At 41.1% G+C, this 21,706-nt stretch overlaps 1 pseudogene; it reads left to right on the plus strand.

Moving 5' to 3' along the window:
* LOC139022176 (glyceraldehyde-3-phosphate dehydrogenase, testis-specific-like) overlaps positions 1-20,577 on the plus strand; it is a 33,048-nt pseudogene extending 12,471 nt beyond the window's left edge.
* Positions 20,578-21,706: the final 1,129 nt, after the last annotated feature.

Raw genomic sequence — 21,706 nt, forward strand, 5'->3', positions numbered from 1 at the left:
TCCAACTTTGTTCTTCTTTCTCAGGATTGCTGTGGCTCTTTGGGGTCATTTTTTATTCCATATGAATTTTTGGAGAGTTTGTTCTAGGTCTGTTAAATATGCCATAGGTATTTTAATGGGGAGTGCATTGGATCTATAGATTGCTTTGGGTAGTATGAACATTTTAATGATGTTGATTGTACCAATCCATGAACACAGTATATTCTTCCATTTGTTTATGTCTTCCTCTATCTCTTTTTTCAATGTCCTGTAGTTTTCCGAGTACAGGTGTTTTACCTCCTTAGTTAAGTTTATTCCTAGGTATCTTAGTTTTTTGTTGTTATTGTTGTTGCAATGGTAAATGGGATTATTTTTTTAGTTTCTCTTTCTGTGAGTTCATTTCTCTTCTTTTTTCTTTTTCTTTTTTTGTATTTTGTGTGAGTTCATTATTGGTGTATAAAAAAACCATAGATTTCTGAGTTTTAATTTTGTATTCCACTACATTGCCAAGTTCATTTATTAAGTCTATTAGTTTTTCAATGGAGTCTTTAGGGTTATCTATTTACAATATCTGGTCATCTGCAAATAATGACAGTTTTACATCTTCTTTTCCAATTTGGATGCCTTTTATTTCTTCTTCTTGTCTGATTGCTATGGCTAGCACTTCCAGTACTATGTTGAACAGGAGTGGTGAGAGTGGCATCCCTTTCTTGTTCCTGTTCTTAGGGGAAATGGTTTTAGTTGTTGCCCATTGAGTATGATGTTGGCTGTAGATTTGTCATATCAGGCTTTTATTATGTTGAGGTATGATCCCTCTATTCCCACTTTGCTGAAAGTTTTATCAGAAAAGGGAGTTGGATTCTGTTAAATGCCTTTTTTGCATCAATTGATATGCTTATATGTTTTGTATCTCTCAATTTGTTTAGTTATTTATCACGTTTATTGATTTGCGGATATTGTACCACCCTTGCATCCCCAGAGTAAATCCCATTTGGTCATGGTGTATGATCTTTCTAATGTAATGCTGGATCTGATTTGCTAGAATTTTGTTGAGGATTTTAGCATCTATGTCAGTGATGGCGAACCTATGACACGCGTGTCAGAGGTGACACGCGAACTCATTTTTTTGGTTGATTTTTCTTTGTTAAATAGCATTTGAATATATAAAATAAATATCAAAAACATAAGTCTTTGTTTTACTATGGTTGCAAATATCAAATATTTCTATATGTGACACGGCACCAGAGTTAAGTTAGGGTTTTTCAAAATGCTGACACACCGAGCTCAAAAGGTTCGCCATCACTGATCTATGTTCATCAGAGATAATGGCCTGTATTCTCTTTCTTTGTAGTGTGTTTATCTGGTTTTGGAATTAGGCTAATGCTGGCTTCACAGAAAAAGCTTGGAAGTATTCCTTCCTCTTGAATTTTTTGGAATAGTCTGAGGAGGATAGGTTTTACTTTGTCTTTGAATGCTTGGTAAAACTCCCCTGTGAAGCCGTTTGGCCCAGGGCTTTTGTGTGCTGGAAGATTTTTTGATTACTGCTTCAATTTCCTCCATAGTTATCGGCCTATTCAGATTTTTTTATTCTTCCTGATTGAGTTTTGGAAGGTCATATTTTTCTAGGGATATGTCCATTTCTCTAGTTTGACCAGTTTGTTGGGATAGAGTTGTCCATAGTATTTTTTTTTACAATCCTTTGTATTTCTGTGGGGTCTGTTGTTATGTCACCTCTTTCATTTCTGATTTTATTTATTTGGGTCCTCTCTCTTTGCTTCTTGGTGAGCCTGGCTAGAAGTTCATCAATCTTGTTTATCGTTTCAAAGAACAAATATTGGTTTTATTGATCTTTGTATTGTTTTTGTAGTATACATTATTAAAAGCATTTTTACTCTGAAGTGAGCAGAGAAATGGCATAATAAATGTAAGATAGTATTTTAAGAGATTTTTTTTGGTTTTACACTGAAGTGAATGATCATTGGTGATGCAAAGTAAACAGAACAATGGAAAGATATAAAACCTTGGAAAGGCAAGAGGGATTGGGACACAGAGCTCTAGTGGGGTGATGGGTCTGAGAGACAGACACATGAAGTGAACCTCTGTAACAGATGTAAAGGTACAGGTGGGTTGGTAGATTTGATGTCAGGAATTTGGAAAGTGTCCATTGAATTACTTCTGTTTTATTTATGAGGTACAAAGGACGGGGGAGATAAGAGATTTGAAAAAAGGAGAGACAGCATGAAATTAGTTGTGTCCAAAATGATGAATGCAAATCAAAAGCAGAAATTAAGTAGTATTGCTAAGAGTATTAAATGTCCATATGAGGTTTGTAATTATCAATGAAAAATATGGCAGCCTGGTTGTTTTATTTTCTTCAATGTTGCTTATTAGAGATTCTGATGTGATAAAAATGCTTGCTATACAGTTAATAGCACATGTGAGCTAAAAAGATATTTGAAATTGAAATTATGAAAGTGATTCAGTTTAAAAGTTCTAGGGTCTGATCATGGGAGCAGGTGACTGAAGAGGTGTAGAGGCAAAATTAAGTCAAGGAATTGAGAGAAAGGTTGTAGATTGAGTCATCCACATAGATGTTGAAATCAGAGAGCATAATGACATAGGTAGAAGTGGAGCCAATGACTAGGTTATCTTTGAGTAAAGAGGAATGGCCAAGAGATCAGCAGGTGGCAGCAACATGATTTAGAGAGAGATATAGGCAGATGGCAAGAGCTTCAAGGGAGCAGAGGTCTCTGCAGAAGGACAGCAGGGAGCAAGGAGACTACCTACTCCATCTATTGGCTCTGTGGTAGGTGGAGTGTGAGGGGAAAAGCATATGTCACTTGAAGGCTCTAGGGCAGTGATTCTCAACCTTCTGGCCCTTTAAATACAGTTCCTCATGTTGTGACCCAACCATAAAATTATTTTTGTTGCTACTTCATAACTGTAATGTTGCTACTGTTATGAATCGTAATGTAAATATCTGATATGCAGTATGGTCTTAGGCGACCCCTGTGAAAGGGTCGTTCGACTGCCAAAGGGGTCGCGACCCACAGGTTGAGAACCGCTGCTCTAGGGTAACATGTCCTCAAATGGAAAGTGAGTTTTCAGTCCAAAAATTGAAAGGAAGTTTTCCAGAAGCTTGAGAATGTGACAGAGGGTTTTGTTATCAATAGCTGCTTAATAAACCACACCAAACTAGTGGCTTAAAATAACATTTTTATTCTCTCTCAGGGTACTGTAGGTTGACTGGGCCCAGCTGGGTGGTTCTTCTGATTCACATGATGTTGGATGGGACTGAAGTCACCTGGGGCTTTGATTCCATTGGAAAACCCAAGTTGGCATTCACATATGTGGTGTCTTAGTGGAGATGACTGAAAAACTGGGCTCAGCAGGATTCCTAGGCCTGCATCTGTCTCCCTGTCTCGCTCTCTCTCATCTCAGGGTCTCTCCCTCTCTACCTGAACTTTCCAGCAGTATAACTGGACTTCTAACATAACAGTTAAAGGCTCCCAAAAGCACAGAAGTGGAAGCTGCCAGAACTTCTTGAGGCTTAGACTCAGAACTGGCTTTGCCTCACTTCTGCCACATCCTATTGATTAAAGTGAGTCACAGGGCCAGTTCAGATTCAAGGGAGGGGACTCACAATCATGTCACATCAGTAGATGAGATCCACTGGGAGTCATCAGTGAGATTAGCTACCACAAGAAGTGTGTTGATCTGGACCCAGGCTCTTTAGAGGGCGAAATGAAAAGGTTGACATGGGAGAAGGATTCAGTCAGAATATAAGATTACAGAGCAGTATGGGAATGGAAGATCAGGTTGTAACAGATGACGGGAAGACTTGTACTTTTAAAGATGAATGAGGTACAGAAAATTGAGACATGATGACATTAGTTCTACTAAAGCAGTATCTCCAGATTTTTAAAAATTATGCACCTAAAACTAAAAAAAAAAAAAATTATTGAATTTATTGGGGTGACAAAACCATACAGGTTTCAAGTTTACAGCTCAACAAAACATCATCTGCATACTTGATCATGAGCCCATCACCCAAAGCAAAACTGCTTTCAGTCCCCATTTCCCCCCACTTTGCCCAACTCTACCTAGCCATACCCCCCTTTCCCTCTGGCTATCACCACCCATTTGTCTATGTCTATGTCATATATATTTTTTAATCCTTTCACCTTCTTTCATCCAGCCCCCTCAACCCTACCCCTCTGGCAGTTGTCAGTCTGTTCCATGTATCCATGCCTGTTTCTATTTGGTGCATCATCAAACTAAAAATTATTAAACATTCCTCATCCATTATAATTGTATAATTATCAATTATATATAATAATGTTCTGCTGTAATATGTATTTTGCAGAACAAACATAAAATAAATATTAAGGATGATGAGATTAGAAAGAAAAACTAAATAGTAGTTTTCATATTATTTTACTTATCAATGGTTCAATAACCTCTTTGCCTTTCTAGTGAGAGCAATTTGGTTGGGGATGCCTCATCAATTTAAAAAATCTTGGTTTATTACCTTGTGATATAGTAGCTCAGAGGAATGGTTCTAAGTTCAGTTTATTCCCATGTTGGCTTTAATGGCTGTTTTAGCTGAAAGAGCTATCTCACAAAAATAAGTACAGCCAGATGGAAGAAGTGCACCATTAGCTGTGTTTGCTAAATCATGGTACTCATTTTTCAATCCCATCCCCAGTTATGCTAAAGGTTTTGTTGAAATTCAGCTAGCAAACATATATAATCCCCCATATCAGTCAGTTCTTCTTGAAAACTAGTCAGAAGTTATTGCATCTTTGGATTTTTTAAGAAATGGGTTCAAATGCACCCAGATGTTCATAGCAGCACAATTCACCATAGCTAAGATCTGGAAACAGCCTAAGTGCCCATCAGTAGATGAATGGATTAGAAAACTGTGGTACATCTACACGATGGAATACTATGCTGCTGTTAAAAAGAAGGAACTCCTACCATTTGCAACATCATGGATGGAACTGGAGAGCATTATGCTAAGTGAAACAAGCCAGTCAATGAAGGAAAAATACCACATGATCTCACTCATTCATGGATAATAAAGACCATTACAAACTTTTGAACAATAATAGATACAGAGGCAGAGCTGCCTCAAACTGATTGTCAAACTGCAGTGGGAAGGCCAGAGAGAGTTGGGGGGCAGGAGGGAGGGGAGTAAGAGATCAACCGAAGGACTTGTATGCATGCATATAAGCATAACTAATGGACATAAGACACTGGGGGGTAAGGGAGGGTAGTGGTTTGTCAAGGGCGGGGGGGGGAAAAAGGATACTTATGTAATACCCTTTGTAATACTTTAAGAGGAAAATAAAAAAAAAAAAAAAAAAAAAATTGAAAAAAAAAAAAAAAAAAAAAAAAAAAAAAAAAAAAAAAAAAAAGAAATGGGTTCAAACCCATTGAAACTACTCACTGAAAAGATTTTTAAACAGTTTTTAAAACTCTATTTCCAAGTTTTTAAGCGTGCAAATATTAAGAGTTTTACATTGAAATTGTTTTCAGCCACAAAATTATATAACAATGGAACATTTCCAAGTGTTTATTTAAAAAATGGAAATGCTCTCTCCATAGCACAAATGTCTTTTGTGCTGCAATTCCTTTCTCCTTCATTATTAAAAATGTTACCTTTACCTTGAAAAAACCGATTAAGAGTTTTCTTTTATTTTTTGAAAAAACAAAAACCAGAACAATTGGGACACATGCCAAGTCTCTTCAAATTCAAGAAGATAGAAGTCATATCAAGCATCTTCTCAGATAACAATGGCATAAAATTAGAAATCAATTACAATGAAAACAATGGGAAAAAAAACACTTGGAGGCTAAATAGCATGCTATTAAACAATGATTCAGTTACCAAAGAGATCAAAGAAGAAATAAAAAGCATCCTGGTAACAAAAGACAATGAAAACACAACAATCCAAAATCTATGGGACACAGTGAAAGCAGTCTTGAGAGGGAAGTTCATAGCTCTCCAGGCCTACCTCAAAAACAAGAAAAAATGGTAATAAATTATCTAACCCTACAAACTCAAAGAATTAGAAAGAGAGCAACAAGAAAAGCCCAGAGTAAGCAGAAGGAAGGAAATAATAAAGATCAGAGAGGAAATTAACAACAGAGACAAAAAAAAAATACAAAAGATCAATGAAACCAAGAGCTGGTTCTTTGAAAGGATAAACAAAATTGATGAACCTCTAGCCAGGCTCACCAAGAAGCAAAAAGAAAGGACCCAAATAAATAAAATCAGAAATGAAAGAGGTGAAGTAACAACTGATCCCACAGAAATACAAAGGATTATGAAAAAATACTTTGAACAACTCTATTCCAACAAACTGGACAACCTAGATGAGATGGACATATTTTTAGAAAAATATGACCTTCCAAAACTCAATCAGGAAGAATAAAAAAACCTGAATAGGCCAACAATTACTGAAGAAATTAAAGCAGTAATCAAAAAATCTTCCAGCATACAAAAGCCCTGGTCCAGATGGCTTTACAGGGGAGTTCTACCAAGCATTCAAAGAAGAACTAAATCCTGTCCTACTCAGACTATTCCAAGAAATTCAAGAGGAAGGAACACTTCTAAGCTCTTTCTATGAAGCCAGCATTATTCTAATCCCAAAACTGGATAAAGACAATACAAAGATAGGGAATTACGGGCCATTATCCCTCATGAACATAGATGCCAAAATTCTCAGCAAATTCTAGCAAATCGGATCCAGCATTACATTAGAAAGATCATACACCATGGCCAAGTGGGATTTACTCCAGGGATGCAAGGATGGTACAATATCAATAAATCAATAAACATGATACATCACATAAACAAATTGAGAGATAAAAATCACAAAATTGTATCAATCAATGCTGAAAATGCATTTGACAAAATCCAACACCCTTTTCTGATAAAAATTCTCAGCAAAGTGGGAATAGAGGGAATCATACCTCAACATAATAAAAGCCTTATATGACAAACCTAAAGCCAACATCATACTCAATGGGCAAAAACTAAAACCATTTCTCCTAAGAACAGTAACAAGACAGGGATTCCCACTTTCATCACTCCTGTTTGATATAGTACCGCAAGTGCTAGCCATAGCAATCAGACAAGAAGAAATAAAAGGCATCTAAATTGGAAAAGAAGTAAAACTGTCCTTATTCACAGATGACATGATACTGTCCATAGGAAACCCCAAAGACTCCATCAAAAAAACTACTAGACTTAATAAATGAATTTGGCAATGTAGCAGGATATAAAATTAACACCCAGAAATCTACGGCCTTTTTATATACCAACTGATGGCCAGGTACACAAATTCATACACAAGGGGGGTCTGGCTGGCCCACCCCAATTGGGGCCAGTTGGGCTGGGCCATTTGGGCGGAGGAGCCGCAGGCAGTTGGCTGGCTGGCCCTGCCCCTGATTGGGGCGGGTAGGGGGGGTGGGAATCAGGGTTCTGCCGGGGGGAGGGACTGTGTGCAGTTGGCTGGCTGGCCCCACCCCTGATCTGGGTGGGGTCATGGGCAGTTGGTTGGCCAGCCCTGCCCTCTGGTCAAACTCCTGATTGATCTCCCAGTTGAACTTCTGGTCCAGTGGACAATTTGCATATTAGCCTTTTATTACTAGTACTAGAGGCCTGTTGCACGAAAAGATTTGTGCAATAGGCCTTCCCTTTCCTGGCTGCAGGCACCAGTTTTCCTCTGGCACCCGGGACCCCAGGCCTTCACTCTGGCTGGAGCCACCTTCAAGCCTTCGCTGCTCTGGCTGGAGCTGCCTTCAGTCTTCGCTCTTCCACTTCACCCCTACGTATGCAAATTAACCACCATCTTTGTTGGCGATTAATTTGCATATCTCGCTGATTAGCCAATGGGAGGCGTAATGAAGTACGGTCAATTACCATGTTTGTCTATTATTAGATAGGATATAGGACTAGAGGCCCAGTGAACGAGATTCATGCACTTGGGAGAAGGGGGAATGTCTCTCAGTTCAGCCTGTGCCCTCTCGCAGTCTGGGAGCCCTTGGAAGATGTCCAACTGATGGCTTAGGCCCGCTCCTTTAGCGGCTTCTGGCTGAGTGGCACTTCCCCTGTGGGAGCGGACTGACCACCGGGGGGCAGCTCCTGCATTGAGCATCTGCCCTGTGGTGGTCAGTGCACATCATAGCAACCGGTCATTCTGCCTTTCAGTTGATTTGCATATTAGCCTTTTATTATATACTAGGGGCCCGGTGCACGAAATTCGTGCATGGGGAAGGAGGGGTCCCTCAGCCCGATCTGCACCCTCTCCAATCTGGGAGCCCTCAGGGGATGTCCTACTGACGGCTTAGACCTGCTCCCCATGGTGCTCTGCTCTCTGCGGACCTGCCTGCTTGAGGCCACCGTAGGCCTGGTGTCTGCTCTCTGTAGGGGCCTGCCTGTCCTTCGCCGCTGGGGTCAGGGGCAAGCAGCGCCCTGCTGTCTTCTCTCTGGCTCGCCACCGCAGGGGCAAGCAGGGCCCTGGTGTCTGCTCTCTGTGGGGGCCCTGCAAGGGACTGCTTGCCCCTCGCTGCCACGGCCAGTGGCAAGCAGGGCCCTGCTGTCTGCTCACTTGCTGCAGGGGACATTCCCGCCCCTTCCTGGCCGCTTGGGTGTGCGCCAGCTTGGAGTGCCTGAGTCCTGGGGATGTTCCCACCCCAACCCCAGCCGCTTGGCACCTGCAAGCTTAGGCCGGACATTCCGGACTTCGGCCGCTCAGGGCCTATGGATGGGCCTACAGGCTCAAAGCGGCCTGGCTCCAGAGGACGCCTGTCCCTGTGACAGGGCTGTGGCCAGTTTCCCCTCAGCTCCCAGCCACTCCTGCTGGGTTTCCCCTCAGCTCCCAGGCGCCGTGGCGGGTTTCCCCTCCCGCTCCCGGGCGCCGTGGCGGGTTTCCCTCCCGCTCCCGGGCGCCGTGGCGGGTTTCCCTCCCGCTCCCGGGCGCTCAGGTGGGTTTCACTCCCGCTCCCTGGCACCGTGGCGGGTTTCCCTCCCGCTCCCGGGCGCCATGGCGGGTTTCCTCTCCCGCTCCCGGGCGCCGTGGCGGGTTTCCTCTCCCGCTCCCGGGCGCCGTGGCAGGTTTCCCTCCCGCTCCCGGGCGCCGTGGCGGGTTTCCCTCCCGCTCCTGGGCGCTCAGGCGGGTTTCCCTCCCGCTCCCAGGCGCCTTGGCGGGTTTCCCTCCCGCTCCTGGGCGCTCAGGCGGGTTTCCCCTCCTGCTCCCAGGCGCTGTGGCGGGTTTCCCCTCCCGCTCCCGGGCGCTGTGGCGGGTTTCCCTTCCCCCTCCCGGGCGCTGCCCATTCCCCTCTGAGCCACTGCCCCTCCTTGCAGCCGCTGTGGCTGGGCTTGCCCTCCCACCTCCCACCTCCCACCTTTGCAGCCTTGGGTCCGTTTCTGTCCTCGAGGCCTCTACTTAGCTTTCTTCTGTACCTCTTGGCCTCCATGTTGTCCTCAGTCTTCCCTCGCAACTGGTATATGCAAATTAACCGCCATTTTTAGCTTCTATAATTGAAACATTGTATCTTTTGGAGCTGTTGCTTCAGGAGCTCAGAGCCAGGCGGCAGCAGGCCTGGGAACCTTGGCTTCCTCCGTCACTGGAGCAAGCAAGCCTCCTGTTCTGCTTCCAGCTGCCTGGCTGCTGGCGGCCATCTTGGCTGACAGTTAATTTGCATAAGGATATGCTGATTAGCCAATGGGAAGGGTAGCGGTCGTACGCCAATTACCATGTTTCTCTTTTATTAGTGTAGAAGATAATAAACTCACAGAAAGAGAAATTTTAAAAATTATCCCATTTACTATTGAATCAAAAAAATTAAGATACCTAGGAATAAACTTAACTAAGGAGGTAAAACACCTATACTCGGAAAACTACAGGACGTTGAAAAAAGAGATAGAAGAAGACATAAACAGATGGAAGAACATACCATGTTCATGGATTGGTACAATCAACATCATTAAAATGTCCATACTACCCAAAGCAATCTATAGATTCAATGCAATCCCCATTAAAATACCTATGGCATATTTAACAGACCTAGAACAAACTCTCCAAAAATTCATCTGGAATAAAAAAAGACCCCAAAGAGCCACAGCAATCCTGAGAAAGAAGAACAAAGTTGGAGGGATCATAATACCAGCTAGCAAGCTATATTACAAAGCCACTGTTCTCAAAACTGCCTGGTACTGGCACAAGATCAGACATATAGACCAATGGAACAGAACAGAGAACCCAGAAATTAACCCAAGCCATTATGCTCAATTAATATTTGACAAAAGAGGCAAGAGCATACAATGGAGTCAAGACAGTCTCTTCAATAAATGGTGCTGGGAAATTTGGTCATATACATGCAAAAAAATGGAATTAGATTACCAACTTACACCATACGCAAAAACAAATTCAAAGTGGCCAAAGGACTTAAACATTAGACAGGAAACTATAAAAATCTTAGAAGAATCCATAGGCAGCAAAATATCAGAAATAAGTCTTAGCAGTATCTTTACTGACACAGCTCCTAGGACAATGGAAACTAGGGAGAAAATAAACAAATGGGACTACATCAAAATAAAAAGCTTCTGCAGAGCAAAAGAAACCATCAAAAAAACAATAAGAAAGCCCACTGCATGGGAGAATATATTTGCCAATGCTATTTCAGATAAGGGTTTAATCTCCAAAATATACAGAGAACTTATACAACGTAACAAAAGGAAGATAAACAATCCAATAAAAAAATGGGCAAAGGACCTAAGTAGACACTTTTCAAAAGAGGACATACAGAAGGCGAAGAGACATATGAAAACATGTTCAAAGTCACTAATCATCTGAGAGATGCGAATCAAAACAATGAGATACCATCTCACTCTTGTCAGAATGGCTGTCATCAACAAATCAACAAAGGACAAGTGTTGTCAAGGATGTGGAGAATAAGGAACCCTCGTGCACTGCTGGTGGGACCGCGGGCTGGTGCAGCCACTGTGGAAAACAGTATGGAGGTTCCTCAAAAAATTAAAAATGGAACTCCCATTTGACCCAGTGATCCTACTTCTAGGAATATATCCCAAGAAACTAGAAACACCAATCAGAAAGGATATATGCACCCCTATGTTCATAGCAGCTCAGTTTACAATAGTTAAGATTTGGAAACAGCCTAAGTGCCTGTCAGCAGATGAGTGGATTAAAAAACAGTGGTACAGCCATAACCGGTTTGACTCAGTGGATAGAGTGTCAGCCTGCAGACTAAAGGGTCCCAGGTTTGATTCTGGTCAGGGGCATGTACCTTGGTTGTGGGTACATCCCCAGTAGGGGGTGTGCAGGAGGCAGCTGATTGATGTTTCTCTCATTAACTCTCTAACTCTCTATCCCTCTCCTTTCCTCTCTGTAAAAATTTAATAAAATATATTTTAAAACACACACAAAAAGCAGTGGTACATCTACACAATGGAATACTAAGCCGCTATAAAAAAGAAGGAACTTTAACCATTTGCAACAGCATGGAGAGCATTATGCTAAGCGAAATAAGCCAGTCGGAGAAAGATAACGATCTCATTTATATGTGGGATATAATGATCAACTTAAACTAATGAACAAAAATAGATCCAGAGACAAATGGCAGGGGAGGGGGTTTAGAGAGCAACCAAAGGACTTGTATGCATGCATATGAACATAACCAATGGACACAGACACTGGGGCGGTGAGTGCTTGCCCTTGGCGGTGGGAGTGGTTTGGGTGGGAGGGTCAATTGGGGGGGAAAAGGAGACATATGTAATACTTTAAACAATAAAAAATAAAAGTAAAAAAAAACCCAATCTCACAGTCATTTGTATTCATAGAAAAGGTCAGAAAATTGTGAACACTTGTCAGGTCATTTTTATAGAGAAGTGTTATTCAGCTTTCAGTTGAACAATGCTTCTTACAGAAAACCAATAATGTGTTACCATGTGGTAAAAATGATTTTCATGGTCAACCCTTGTCTTATTATAAAGTATTATTATAAAGATATAATAATTATCATTATTTTAAAGATCTTATTTTATAAAAATTAACCATATTGATGACATTCTGGGTAGCACATAAACTGTGGTACAGTATAATTCATAGAAAGGAAACCAACTGATGAGTGCCTCAGTGTCCACCCCAAACCGCTATGTATTGACTTCTGGAACAAGTGAGGACAGCAGTGTCAGCCAGCACAATCAGTATTAGAAACACATACATCCCTTCATATTTTATAAACATATATTTAATATGCATCAAGTCTAATATTTTATTCTTACTCCCCATTGTTTTGCATACCCCACTTGGGAAACCATATTCTTTCAGTAGAATGAAGAAGATGACACTTGGTCCTATATAAACAGTAAAACAGTGACTTTGGGGTGACTGCTCCTCTTGGCAACACTTGGTGTAGTAGAGGCTTCACTGAGAAGTCTCACTGTAGTACAGCTATTAAGTAGCAACTGTAAGCAGACAATAGTTACAACATTGACTTTTATGCTGAAAGGCAGGAATTGGGCAGGAGAGAGAAGGATTGACACTAGTAGTTTATTTTTTGCCCACAAAATTTCTAACCACCGAAACAGAGATAATAAAAACTGTAGTGTTTGACAGGATCTTTTGATGATAGATCTGGTCTATCACTGAAGCTATTCCCTCAGCCAAGAATGCTTTTTCCTCAGATATTTCCATAACTGTCTTTTTTTTTTTTCTTGTCATGCAGGTCACGCTCAAATATCTCAGAGGAACTCGTTTGCCTATCTTCTACAATGTACACAAGCAAGATCTAAAGTAATTGAATTCTATCACATCATTATCTGATATTTTCTTGTTTTATTTATTTGTTTTCTCTGTACTAGAATGTAACAAGAATGAGTGCAAGGATTTTGTCTTTTTTGTTCACTGGCACTGTCAGAACAGTGTCTGGCATACTTTTCTTTTAAACATCAATTTAGTACACTGGAAGAGAGAGCTTTAAAGATAGAATATCACGAGCCTCGTTAAAAGTGTCCCATATGAAATGTTATTTAATGGGAGAAGGGGGTATATCCAACAGCAGTTGTTTGATAATGGGTAAGATGTCTCACGGAAGAGCTGTTTTCTAAAGAATCTTATCTTTAAATTTCTGGTTCAACTAATGAATAAATAGGCACAAGGAGTTTTTGAGTGTATGCTGTGCTGGTGACAGTGATAGGATATAGGACAGGGATAAGATATAGGAGGTAAGATTGTAGAAGAGCGCCAACTCATTTGTCTGGCTGGTTATAATATGAATGATTGGGAGAATAGGACACAGAGATAGTATTAAAAAAAAAATTACAGGAGAAATACAGGTGAGAGATGGATAGAATCCAAATCAATAGCATAAACAGAAATCAGTTACTATAAACCATGATTCATGCTTTCAAAGAAATTTACAAAATAAAAGTGGAAGCAAATATGTACACAGTTCAATAAAATCCAAAGTCTTCTTAGACTCACCTCACACACATCTCCAGGCCAGGGCACTCAGTTTTAGCCCTTAAATAAATTCAACTTGTGAGGGTATCGCTTAGAAATATAGACTTACTAAAGATTTAATGAGAAAACATTAAAGGAGTCATATAGGAAAGCAGCCTAAAACGCTGCTCTTTCTGCAGTTTCTCTTTTCTTATAATCATCTTATTCCTCCCTGAGAATCCCCTCAGCGGCCTTTTTAATTGCCTTGCTCAGACCTCTTTTTCTTCTCCCCTGCTTCTCTAGCCAGGGTGCATAGGATTCAAACCAAAATCTAACTGAGCCAAACTATGACCGACCACCTATGGTTCGTCACCTGCATTTAGAATGGTGGGCACAGGAGTGTGAGTGGGGAGAATGACTCAACTCCTATGCCACAGATAGCAGGAAGAATTTTAAATTATGTGAGTGGTAGATTGTTGAGAGGTTTCCTTCGTGTCTAGCTTTGGAAACCATTTGGAAAGTGATGCAATTAACTGAGTTAGGGAATGTAAACAATGAATAATCGCTACTTCTGAATGCATTTTATGATTTCTTTTTGTGGGCAGAGATAATGATTTAGATGTCAAAGGAAATTCAGTTTGTCAAACCAGACAAATGTGAACAGGAAAGCAACACACCCAAATGAAGATGTATAGCATTTGGAAATGCAGGTATGATGTTTAAAGGAAAGGTCAAAGCGAGGGGGAAGTAGCTGTACTGAATGATGATAAAAGCTGTGGAAGCAGATAAATGATGCATGAGCAAGTGTGGAGCTGGAAGAAAATAATGCTAAGAACATGTACATAAGAAAGTATTATTTTAAGGATATGTTTGGGAAATAGGAGCAGAGAAACGGATTAATCTAGAGTTGTAAGAAACAGAAGGACTGTAGATAAAAATCAGACTATTCTTTTTGAAAAAGTGGGAACAATGTGAGAACTTAGGAAAAAGAATTAGGATAATTTACAAGTGGATGTGGAATTCTGATATAACATAGTTTTTTAATCATAAAGTTTAATTATGATAAACTGTTCACAGATATAAGCCCTGATTAGCTAGGGGGATGGTACTAAGGAGGTGGATTAAGGGAGAAACTTCAGCTGTGAGGTTTGGATAGAAAGACTTTCCTTTTCAGGCCTTTTTTGTACAAGTCTAAAAATGTAAATTAGACCCCTTAACTTTCTCCATATAATCTTGATCTGGGGTCAGCAAACTTTTCTGTAAAGGACCAGATAGTAAATATTTTAGACTTTTTGTGGGCCATACCATTTCTGTCCCAACTACTTAGATTTGCCATTGTAGAGCTGAAGTAGCCATAGATAAAAATCACTTTTACCTTCAGATTTTAATCCAAGTGTGGTAAAATCAATTTGGTGATCATTCAAGTTCCAAAAAATAAAACAGTATTGTTAACTCATCAAGAACACTTTTGTGGGGTTCTTTTGTGTGTGTGTGTGTGTGTGTGTGTGTTTTTTTTAGATTAAGACATGTATGATGAACTGACTATCCATGGGACTTTTGATGTTCCTTAGCATCTTTATAACTTTATGCAGTTCTTGTAGTTCCTTTATTATTTTTTTACTCTCCAATTTAATTGATAAATCAACATATGTTGGCAAATAGACCAATCCCATTGATATGTTTTAGTTACAAGATAATTATCCATCTTATTTGTTGCATTAATCCACAATTTGCTTACATGCAAATTAATCACTATAATTAAAGTGGGCTCAAAACACTCAAAATGAGTTACTGTTACTTTTTCACCTTCAACCAAAATTTTCTGTGTGCTTTATCCAATTATGCTCTTTCCTTTAGTCCTAGTTAAAAATTCAATATTCATTCATTCATTCATTGGAATCTCATTAAGTGCTTGAGTGCTGTGTGTCAAGCAGAATGCAATATGCTGGGAATACAAAAATCATCCTGCTCAATCTCTGCCCTTGACATGTTCTCTGTCAAGGGATAATAGAGCTCCCAGAGGAAAGGAGTAGTCAGCAGTGTCAAATATGGCATAGTGGTCAACCTTGAAAAGAGAACAGAGGCCATTGAATTCAGCAGTAAAAGAATCGGAGAGCAATTTCAGTGGGTTCTTCAAACTCTTATCGTGCTCAGAGGCCCAACAATATAGCCCAAGGGCAGAATCTTTGTTTCTCAACAGAGGTTATATGATGAACTTTCTTAACTTTCCAGGTGGATTGGACCTCACAGCTGTATCAGTAGGAGTTCTTAGTTTAAACAATAAAAGCAGCTCTGCTGGGCATCAGCAAAAACAAACAAACAAACAAACAAAAAAACGATTTAGTAAAGGATATTGGATACCACTCAAAATCTCTGGAAAGAAAGGAGAATCAGTGTTGGCAGCTATACAAATAGAAACTAAGTCTGAAGCCAAGCTAATTCTATAACAATACCACTGCCCAGACACTGCATCTTTTTTCTAAGACTTTGTTTTACAGAAGTTTTAGGTTTACAACAAAATTGAGAGGAAGGTACAGAAACTTCTCATATACCCCTTCCCCACACATGCATAGCCCATTACCAACATCACTCACTAGAATAGTACATTTTTAGAAATATATATTTTTATTGATTTCAGAGAGGAAGGGAGAAGGAGATAGAAACATCAATGATGAGAGAGAATCACTGATCGGCTGCATCCTGCACACCCTATACGGGGATTGAGCCCACAACCCAGGCATATGCCTATGCCCTTGGCCAGAATCGAACCCAGAACCGTTCAGTCTGCAGGCCAACACTCTATCCACTGAGCCAAATCAACTAGGGCAAGAAGAGTACATTTTTTAAAACCAAGGATGAACCTACATTGTAACATCATAATCACTCAAAATCCATATTTAATTTAGGGCTTACTCTTAGTGTTGTAAATTCTGTGGGTTTGGACAAATGTGTAATATACATTCTTGAATGATTGTTTCACTGGAAATAAAATTTCAGATTAATATTCACTTTTTCTCAACACTTTAAAGCTATTACTTTATTGCCTTCTTTTGCTTGCTATTATTCAGGAGTATAGTGTATAATGGCATGTATCCATTATAATAAAATCATACAGATTCAGCTCTGCTCCTCTGACTTCTATCAGTCACTGAACTTTTTATTGTCTTTGTAGTTTTGCCTTTCCAGGAAAGTCATATAATCACAAGCATACAATATGTAATCTTTTCAGATTGTTTTCTTCCACTTAGTAATATGCATTTAAGGTTCCTCTGTGTCTTTTCATGACTTGACAGCTCATATATTTTTAGTGCTAAATGATATTCCATTGTCTGGATGTACCACAATTTATCCATTCACCAATGGATTTCAAGATTTGGTAATTATGAATAAAGATGCTATAAACATCCATGTATAGGTTTTTGTGTGGACATAAGTTTTTAACTCTTTGGGGTAAATGCCAAGGAGCACGATAACTGGGTCATATGGAAGAATATGTAAAGCTTTGTGAGAAATCACCAAACTTCCAAAAGTCTCCCAAACTGGCTATACCAACAATGGCATTCACACCAACAATGTATGAGAGTTCCTGTTTCTCCACATCCTCTCCAGCATTTGGTGTTGTCAGTGTTTTGGATTTTGGTCATTCTAATATTTGCTGTAATAGTAACTGATTATCATTTTACTTTGCAATTCCATAATGAACTATGACGTGGAGCATCTTTTCATATGCATGTTTGCCATATGTATATTTTCTTTGGTGAGGTATCTGTTCAGCTCTTTGGCCCATGTTTTAATCAGGTTGTTTGTTTTCTTATTATAGTTGTACATTTTTTATATATTTTGAATTAACAGTCCTTATCAAATGTTTCTTTTATATTTTCTCCCAGACTGTTTATCCTCTTGAATTTTTTAAAATTTGATTTTTTTCAAATATTATGTTGCTAAAATACCTTTTTTTTTGCCTAGTACTTGCATAAGATACCAGATATCTGTATCTTTTGTTTTCTGCTATTTTGTCTGGTCTTTTAGTTTAGCATATTGTTAGCAACATAGAGCAGGATTTTGTTCTTTTACCTAACCTGTATAATAATCTCAAATAACATCATTTTTTTTTTTGGTGAATCTCCACTGATTTTTACCATCTTATTTTATATTTTATATGCTTATCATTCTTATTTTATTGCTTTAAAAATTTTATTCTAGCGTCCCTTGATCCATCAGTTTTCTATTCACTACTTTTTGTTGCTGAGTCATTTATTACTGATTATATATTCTGCCTTTTAGTTGTAATTCTTATTTTTCAACATAATATTTAACTATAATTTGTTCTCACAGATTTTAAATTATTTGGTGTTTCTATTTTTCTCCAAACATAAAAATGATCTTAGCATGCTTTAATTATTCATTACTAGAGGCCCGGTGCACAAAAATTTGTGCACTCGGGGGGAGGGAGGGGTCCCTCAGCCCAGCCTGTGCCCTCTCGCAGTCTGGGACCCCTCAGGAGATAACGACCTGCTGGCTTAGGCCTGCTTCCGGGTGGCAGAGGGCAGGCCCAATCCCTAGGTGCAGCCCCTGGTCAGGCTCAGAGAAGGGCTGATTGGGGAGTTGGGACACTGCCCCGTCATGCACAGAGCAGGGTGGATCGGGAGGTTGCGATGCCACCCTCAGTCATCCTCAGGGTAGGGCCGATTGGGGGGTTGGGGCATCGCCCCCTGTCACACTCAAGACAGGGTCGATGGGGAGGTTGCGGCGCCACCCCCTGTCACGCACAGAGCAGGGCCGATCAGAGGGTTGGGGCGCTGCCCCCTGTCACACACAGAGCAGGGCCCATCAGGGGTGTTGGGGCTCCGTACCCTGTCACGCACAGAGCAGGGCCGATCAGGGGGTTGAGGAGCTCCCCGCTGTCACAGAGTAGGGCCGATAGGGGAGTTGGGGCACCGCCCCCTGTCACACACAGAGCAGGGCAGATCAGGGGGTTGGGGCTCTGCACCCCGCCTTTGTGTTGGAGTCCACAGGAGTGTACCTGTCCCAAGAGGAAGCTTCCATAAGTGGGAGAAAAGTGCACAGGGCTGGCCAGGGGTGTGACACTGAAAGCATCTCATCAATTCATGACATCAGTGTTCCTTCCTCCTTCCCTAGAACCACATCCAGGCAGATGCCTTACGCGTGGTCATCAGCGCACCCTCACCAGATGCACCCATCTTTGTCATGGGGGTGAATGAAAAGGACTATAATCCTGATTCCATGAAAATTGTCAGGTAACGGGCAGCAGCATCCAGAAGTGGGTGGGTGATGCCCAGAGGATATGCCAGCCTGTGATGGGAAGGAATCAGACTCAGCCTCCCCACCCCCATCCCCACCCCAATGGTGCTTCTTTCACATCCCTCTGCTTCTCCCTCCCAAAGTCTTAACAGCCACCATGTTAACATTCCCCTAGAACTGTTAGCAATGCACAACTTCTGGAGAATATGCTTGGGGAGGTTCCCCCCAGCTGCACCTCCGGTGCCTCCTTCAGTCTGAAGGCATCCCCAATGACCTTTCTCATCCCCATCCTGACTTTTCACAAATCCAAGCCTCTGAGCATCTCCCCCAAATGAGGTAAGGGTGGAAGGGTGGCTCTGACACTCACCTCCCAGTTCCCTTGCTGTGTCAGCAATGCATCCTGCACCACCAGCTACCTGGCCCCCCTTTCCAAGGTCATTCACAAGCCATCTGGGACTGTGGAAGGACTGATGGTGAGTTGGGGAAAGGGCTGGACAGGATGGATGGCAGGGAGCCTGTACCTCTTCCTCTCAGGATTTGCTTAGTGTGTGACTTTACTAGGAAGAGACTGGTTTCAAGAGGAAAGACCCACCAGTGATGAAGTCTTTTAAAATACTGTGTAACTCTCAGGCAAGGCTGGACCCTGGCTGGCAGGTGCCCCTCCAGTGGTCCCCACCTGGCTCATCACTTCAGGCCTAAAATAAAGAGGCATGGGAACTTAAGAGCAGAAAGGCCTCACCTCAGCCCTCTTCTTCCCCAAGACCACAGTCCATTTCTACACGGCCACCCAGAAGACAGTAGACAGGCCATCAAAGAAGGCCTGGTGAGACGGACAAGGAACCCACCAGAACATCATCCCAGCCTCTACAGGGGCTACCAAGGCTGTGGGCAAAGTCATCCTAGACCTTGAAGGGTATGAGGGCGGGAAGCTGCCACCAGGGTGGGAGGCACACCCTGGGAAGAGTAGACGGGCCCCCATCCTTGCGGTATCTAATGAGAGGAAGGTGGAGGTGAGGGGGTAGATGGAGAAGTCCTTGGGTTCTGACTTCCACCTCCATGTGGGACTGTCCAGGAAGCTGACAGAAATGGCGTTCCGGGTGCCAACCCCAGGCGTGTCTGTCGTGGACCTGACCTGCCACCTAGCCGGCCTACACATACTCCGCCATCAAGGATGCCATAAAAGCAGCAGCCAAGGGGCCAATGGCTGGCATACTTGCCTTCAATGAGGATGAGGTAGGGACTGAGGAGGAGGGACCCTGGGAGGAACCCTCTGGGGGGAGAGCGTGACTTCCACTTGCCAAGGAGCTACTCACAATGAATCAGGATAGGAACTGCAGGGCTGGGAAAGCCAGATCTCCTGCCTCAGTGTCTTTGCACTTGCTGCTCCTTTGGTCTGGAAAACTTTTCCCCCAAGTGGCCATATATTTGTCCTCACCTCCTCCAATTCTTTACTTCAGCCTCCCTACTCAGCAAGATGTTCTTGTTGTGGCCCCTTTCTTCACCTGAAATTCCATTTTGGTCACTGTTGGTCCTGCTAGCACGTGCACTCCAAGAAGGCAAGGATTGGGGGCTATCTTTTCATTTACACAGCTCCAGCCATCTTCCCAGGGCCTGGCACACAGCAGAGGCTCTCAATACATGCTTCCTTAGAAACTCTGGCACCCGTGTTGTCTCTACAGACTTTGTCAGCGATACCCACTAGTCCATCTTCGATGCTAAAGCGGGCATCTTGCTCAATGACAACTTAGTGAAGCTCATTTCAGCTGTGCCCCTGTCTCTGCGCTGTTCCCCAGCCGACCAGTCCCCACCTCCTCCCCCATCAGGCGCACAAGGTTCCCCTGCTGATAGTTTGATTTTTTAAAAAACAGAAGTAGTGAGTTTGTTTACAGGCAGTACTAATTAAAATTTTAAATTAAATGTGAACATACCATTAAAAACATCTCAGGTGTTCCCGCTGGTTTTTCTTTACTTATTGCAGAAAGTCATCCTTTATTTTCTCCTTTAACGAGAATCCATAAGTAGTAAATTAGCTCTGAGTCTGTATATCTGACAATGTCATTATTTTGCCTCACTCTTGAATGATTGTTCAACTGGACATAAAATCTCAGGTTAACACTTGTTTTTCCTCAATGCTTTAAAGCTATTACTTGGTTGTCTTCTGTTGACTGTTATTGAGGAGAGGCCTGCTATAGGTTAAAATGTGTTTCTTTACTCTCTGGTAGCTTTCAATCTTTATTTTTCTTTATTCTTTTTTAAAAATTCAGGTATATTTTACATAAAGTAAAGCTTACTCTTTTATGTGTACGTACAGCTCAAGAATGTAGAACATTTCCATTAACCCACAAAGTTCTTTCATGACCCTTGTTATTCAATTTCTCCCTCATCTCCAGTCTCTGACAGTGACCTGATTATTGTCTCTATTGATTTGCCTTTTTCAGAATGATATGTAAATGGAATCATACAGAATTTTGCATTTGATTTTTATCATTAATGTGATCATTTGAAGGTTTAACTATGTTGCTGGATGTATTAGTACTTTGTGTCTTTTTATTGACGAGTTGTATTCCATTGTATAAATGCTCCACAATTTGCTTATCCATTCACTATTCCAGAGTTGATGAATATTTGAATTGTTTCCAGTTTGGGGGCGATTATAAATAAATCTTCTATAAACATTCTCCTGCAGAAATTTGTGCAGACATATGCTTTTATTTCTTTTAGGTTAATATTCAGTAATGTGATTGCTGGTTCATATGAGAAGCATTTGTTTCACTTTATAAAAAATTGCAAAGGTATTTTCCAAATTGGTTGTCAAATTTTACATTCCTACCAACAACGTAGGAGAGTTCTAGGTGTTCTTTGTACTTTAGCCAATTAAAATTATATTTTTAATTTTTATTCTTTTTTTTTTTAAATATATTTTATTGATTTTTTACAGAGAGGAAGGGAGAGAGATAGAGAGTTAGAAACATCGATGAGAGAGAAACATT

This window comes from Myotis yumanensis, unplaced genomic scaffold (genome assembly GCF_028538775.1).
Source record: "Myotis yumanensis isolate MYYU_CA2020_CCGP unplaced genomic scaffold, mMyoYum1.0.hap1 SCAF_1, whole genome shotgun sequence".
Taxonomy (NCBI): Eukaryota; Metazoa; Chordata; class Mammalia; order Chiroptera; family Vespertilionidae; genus Myotis; species Myotis yumanensis.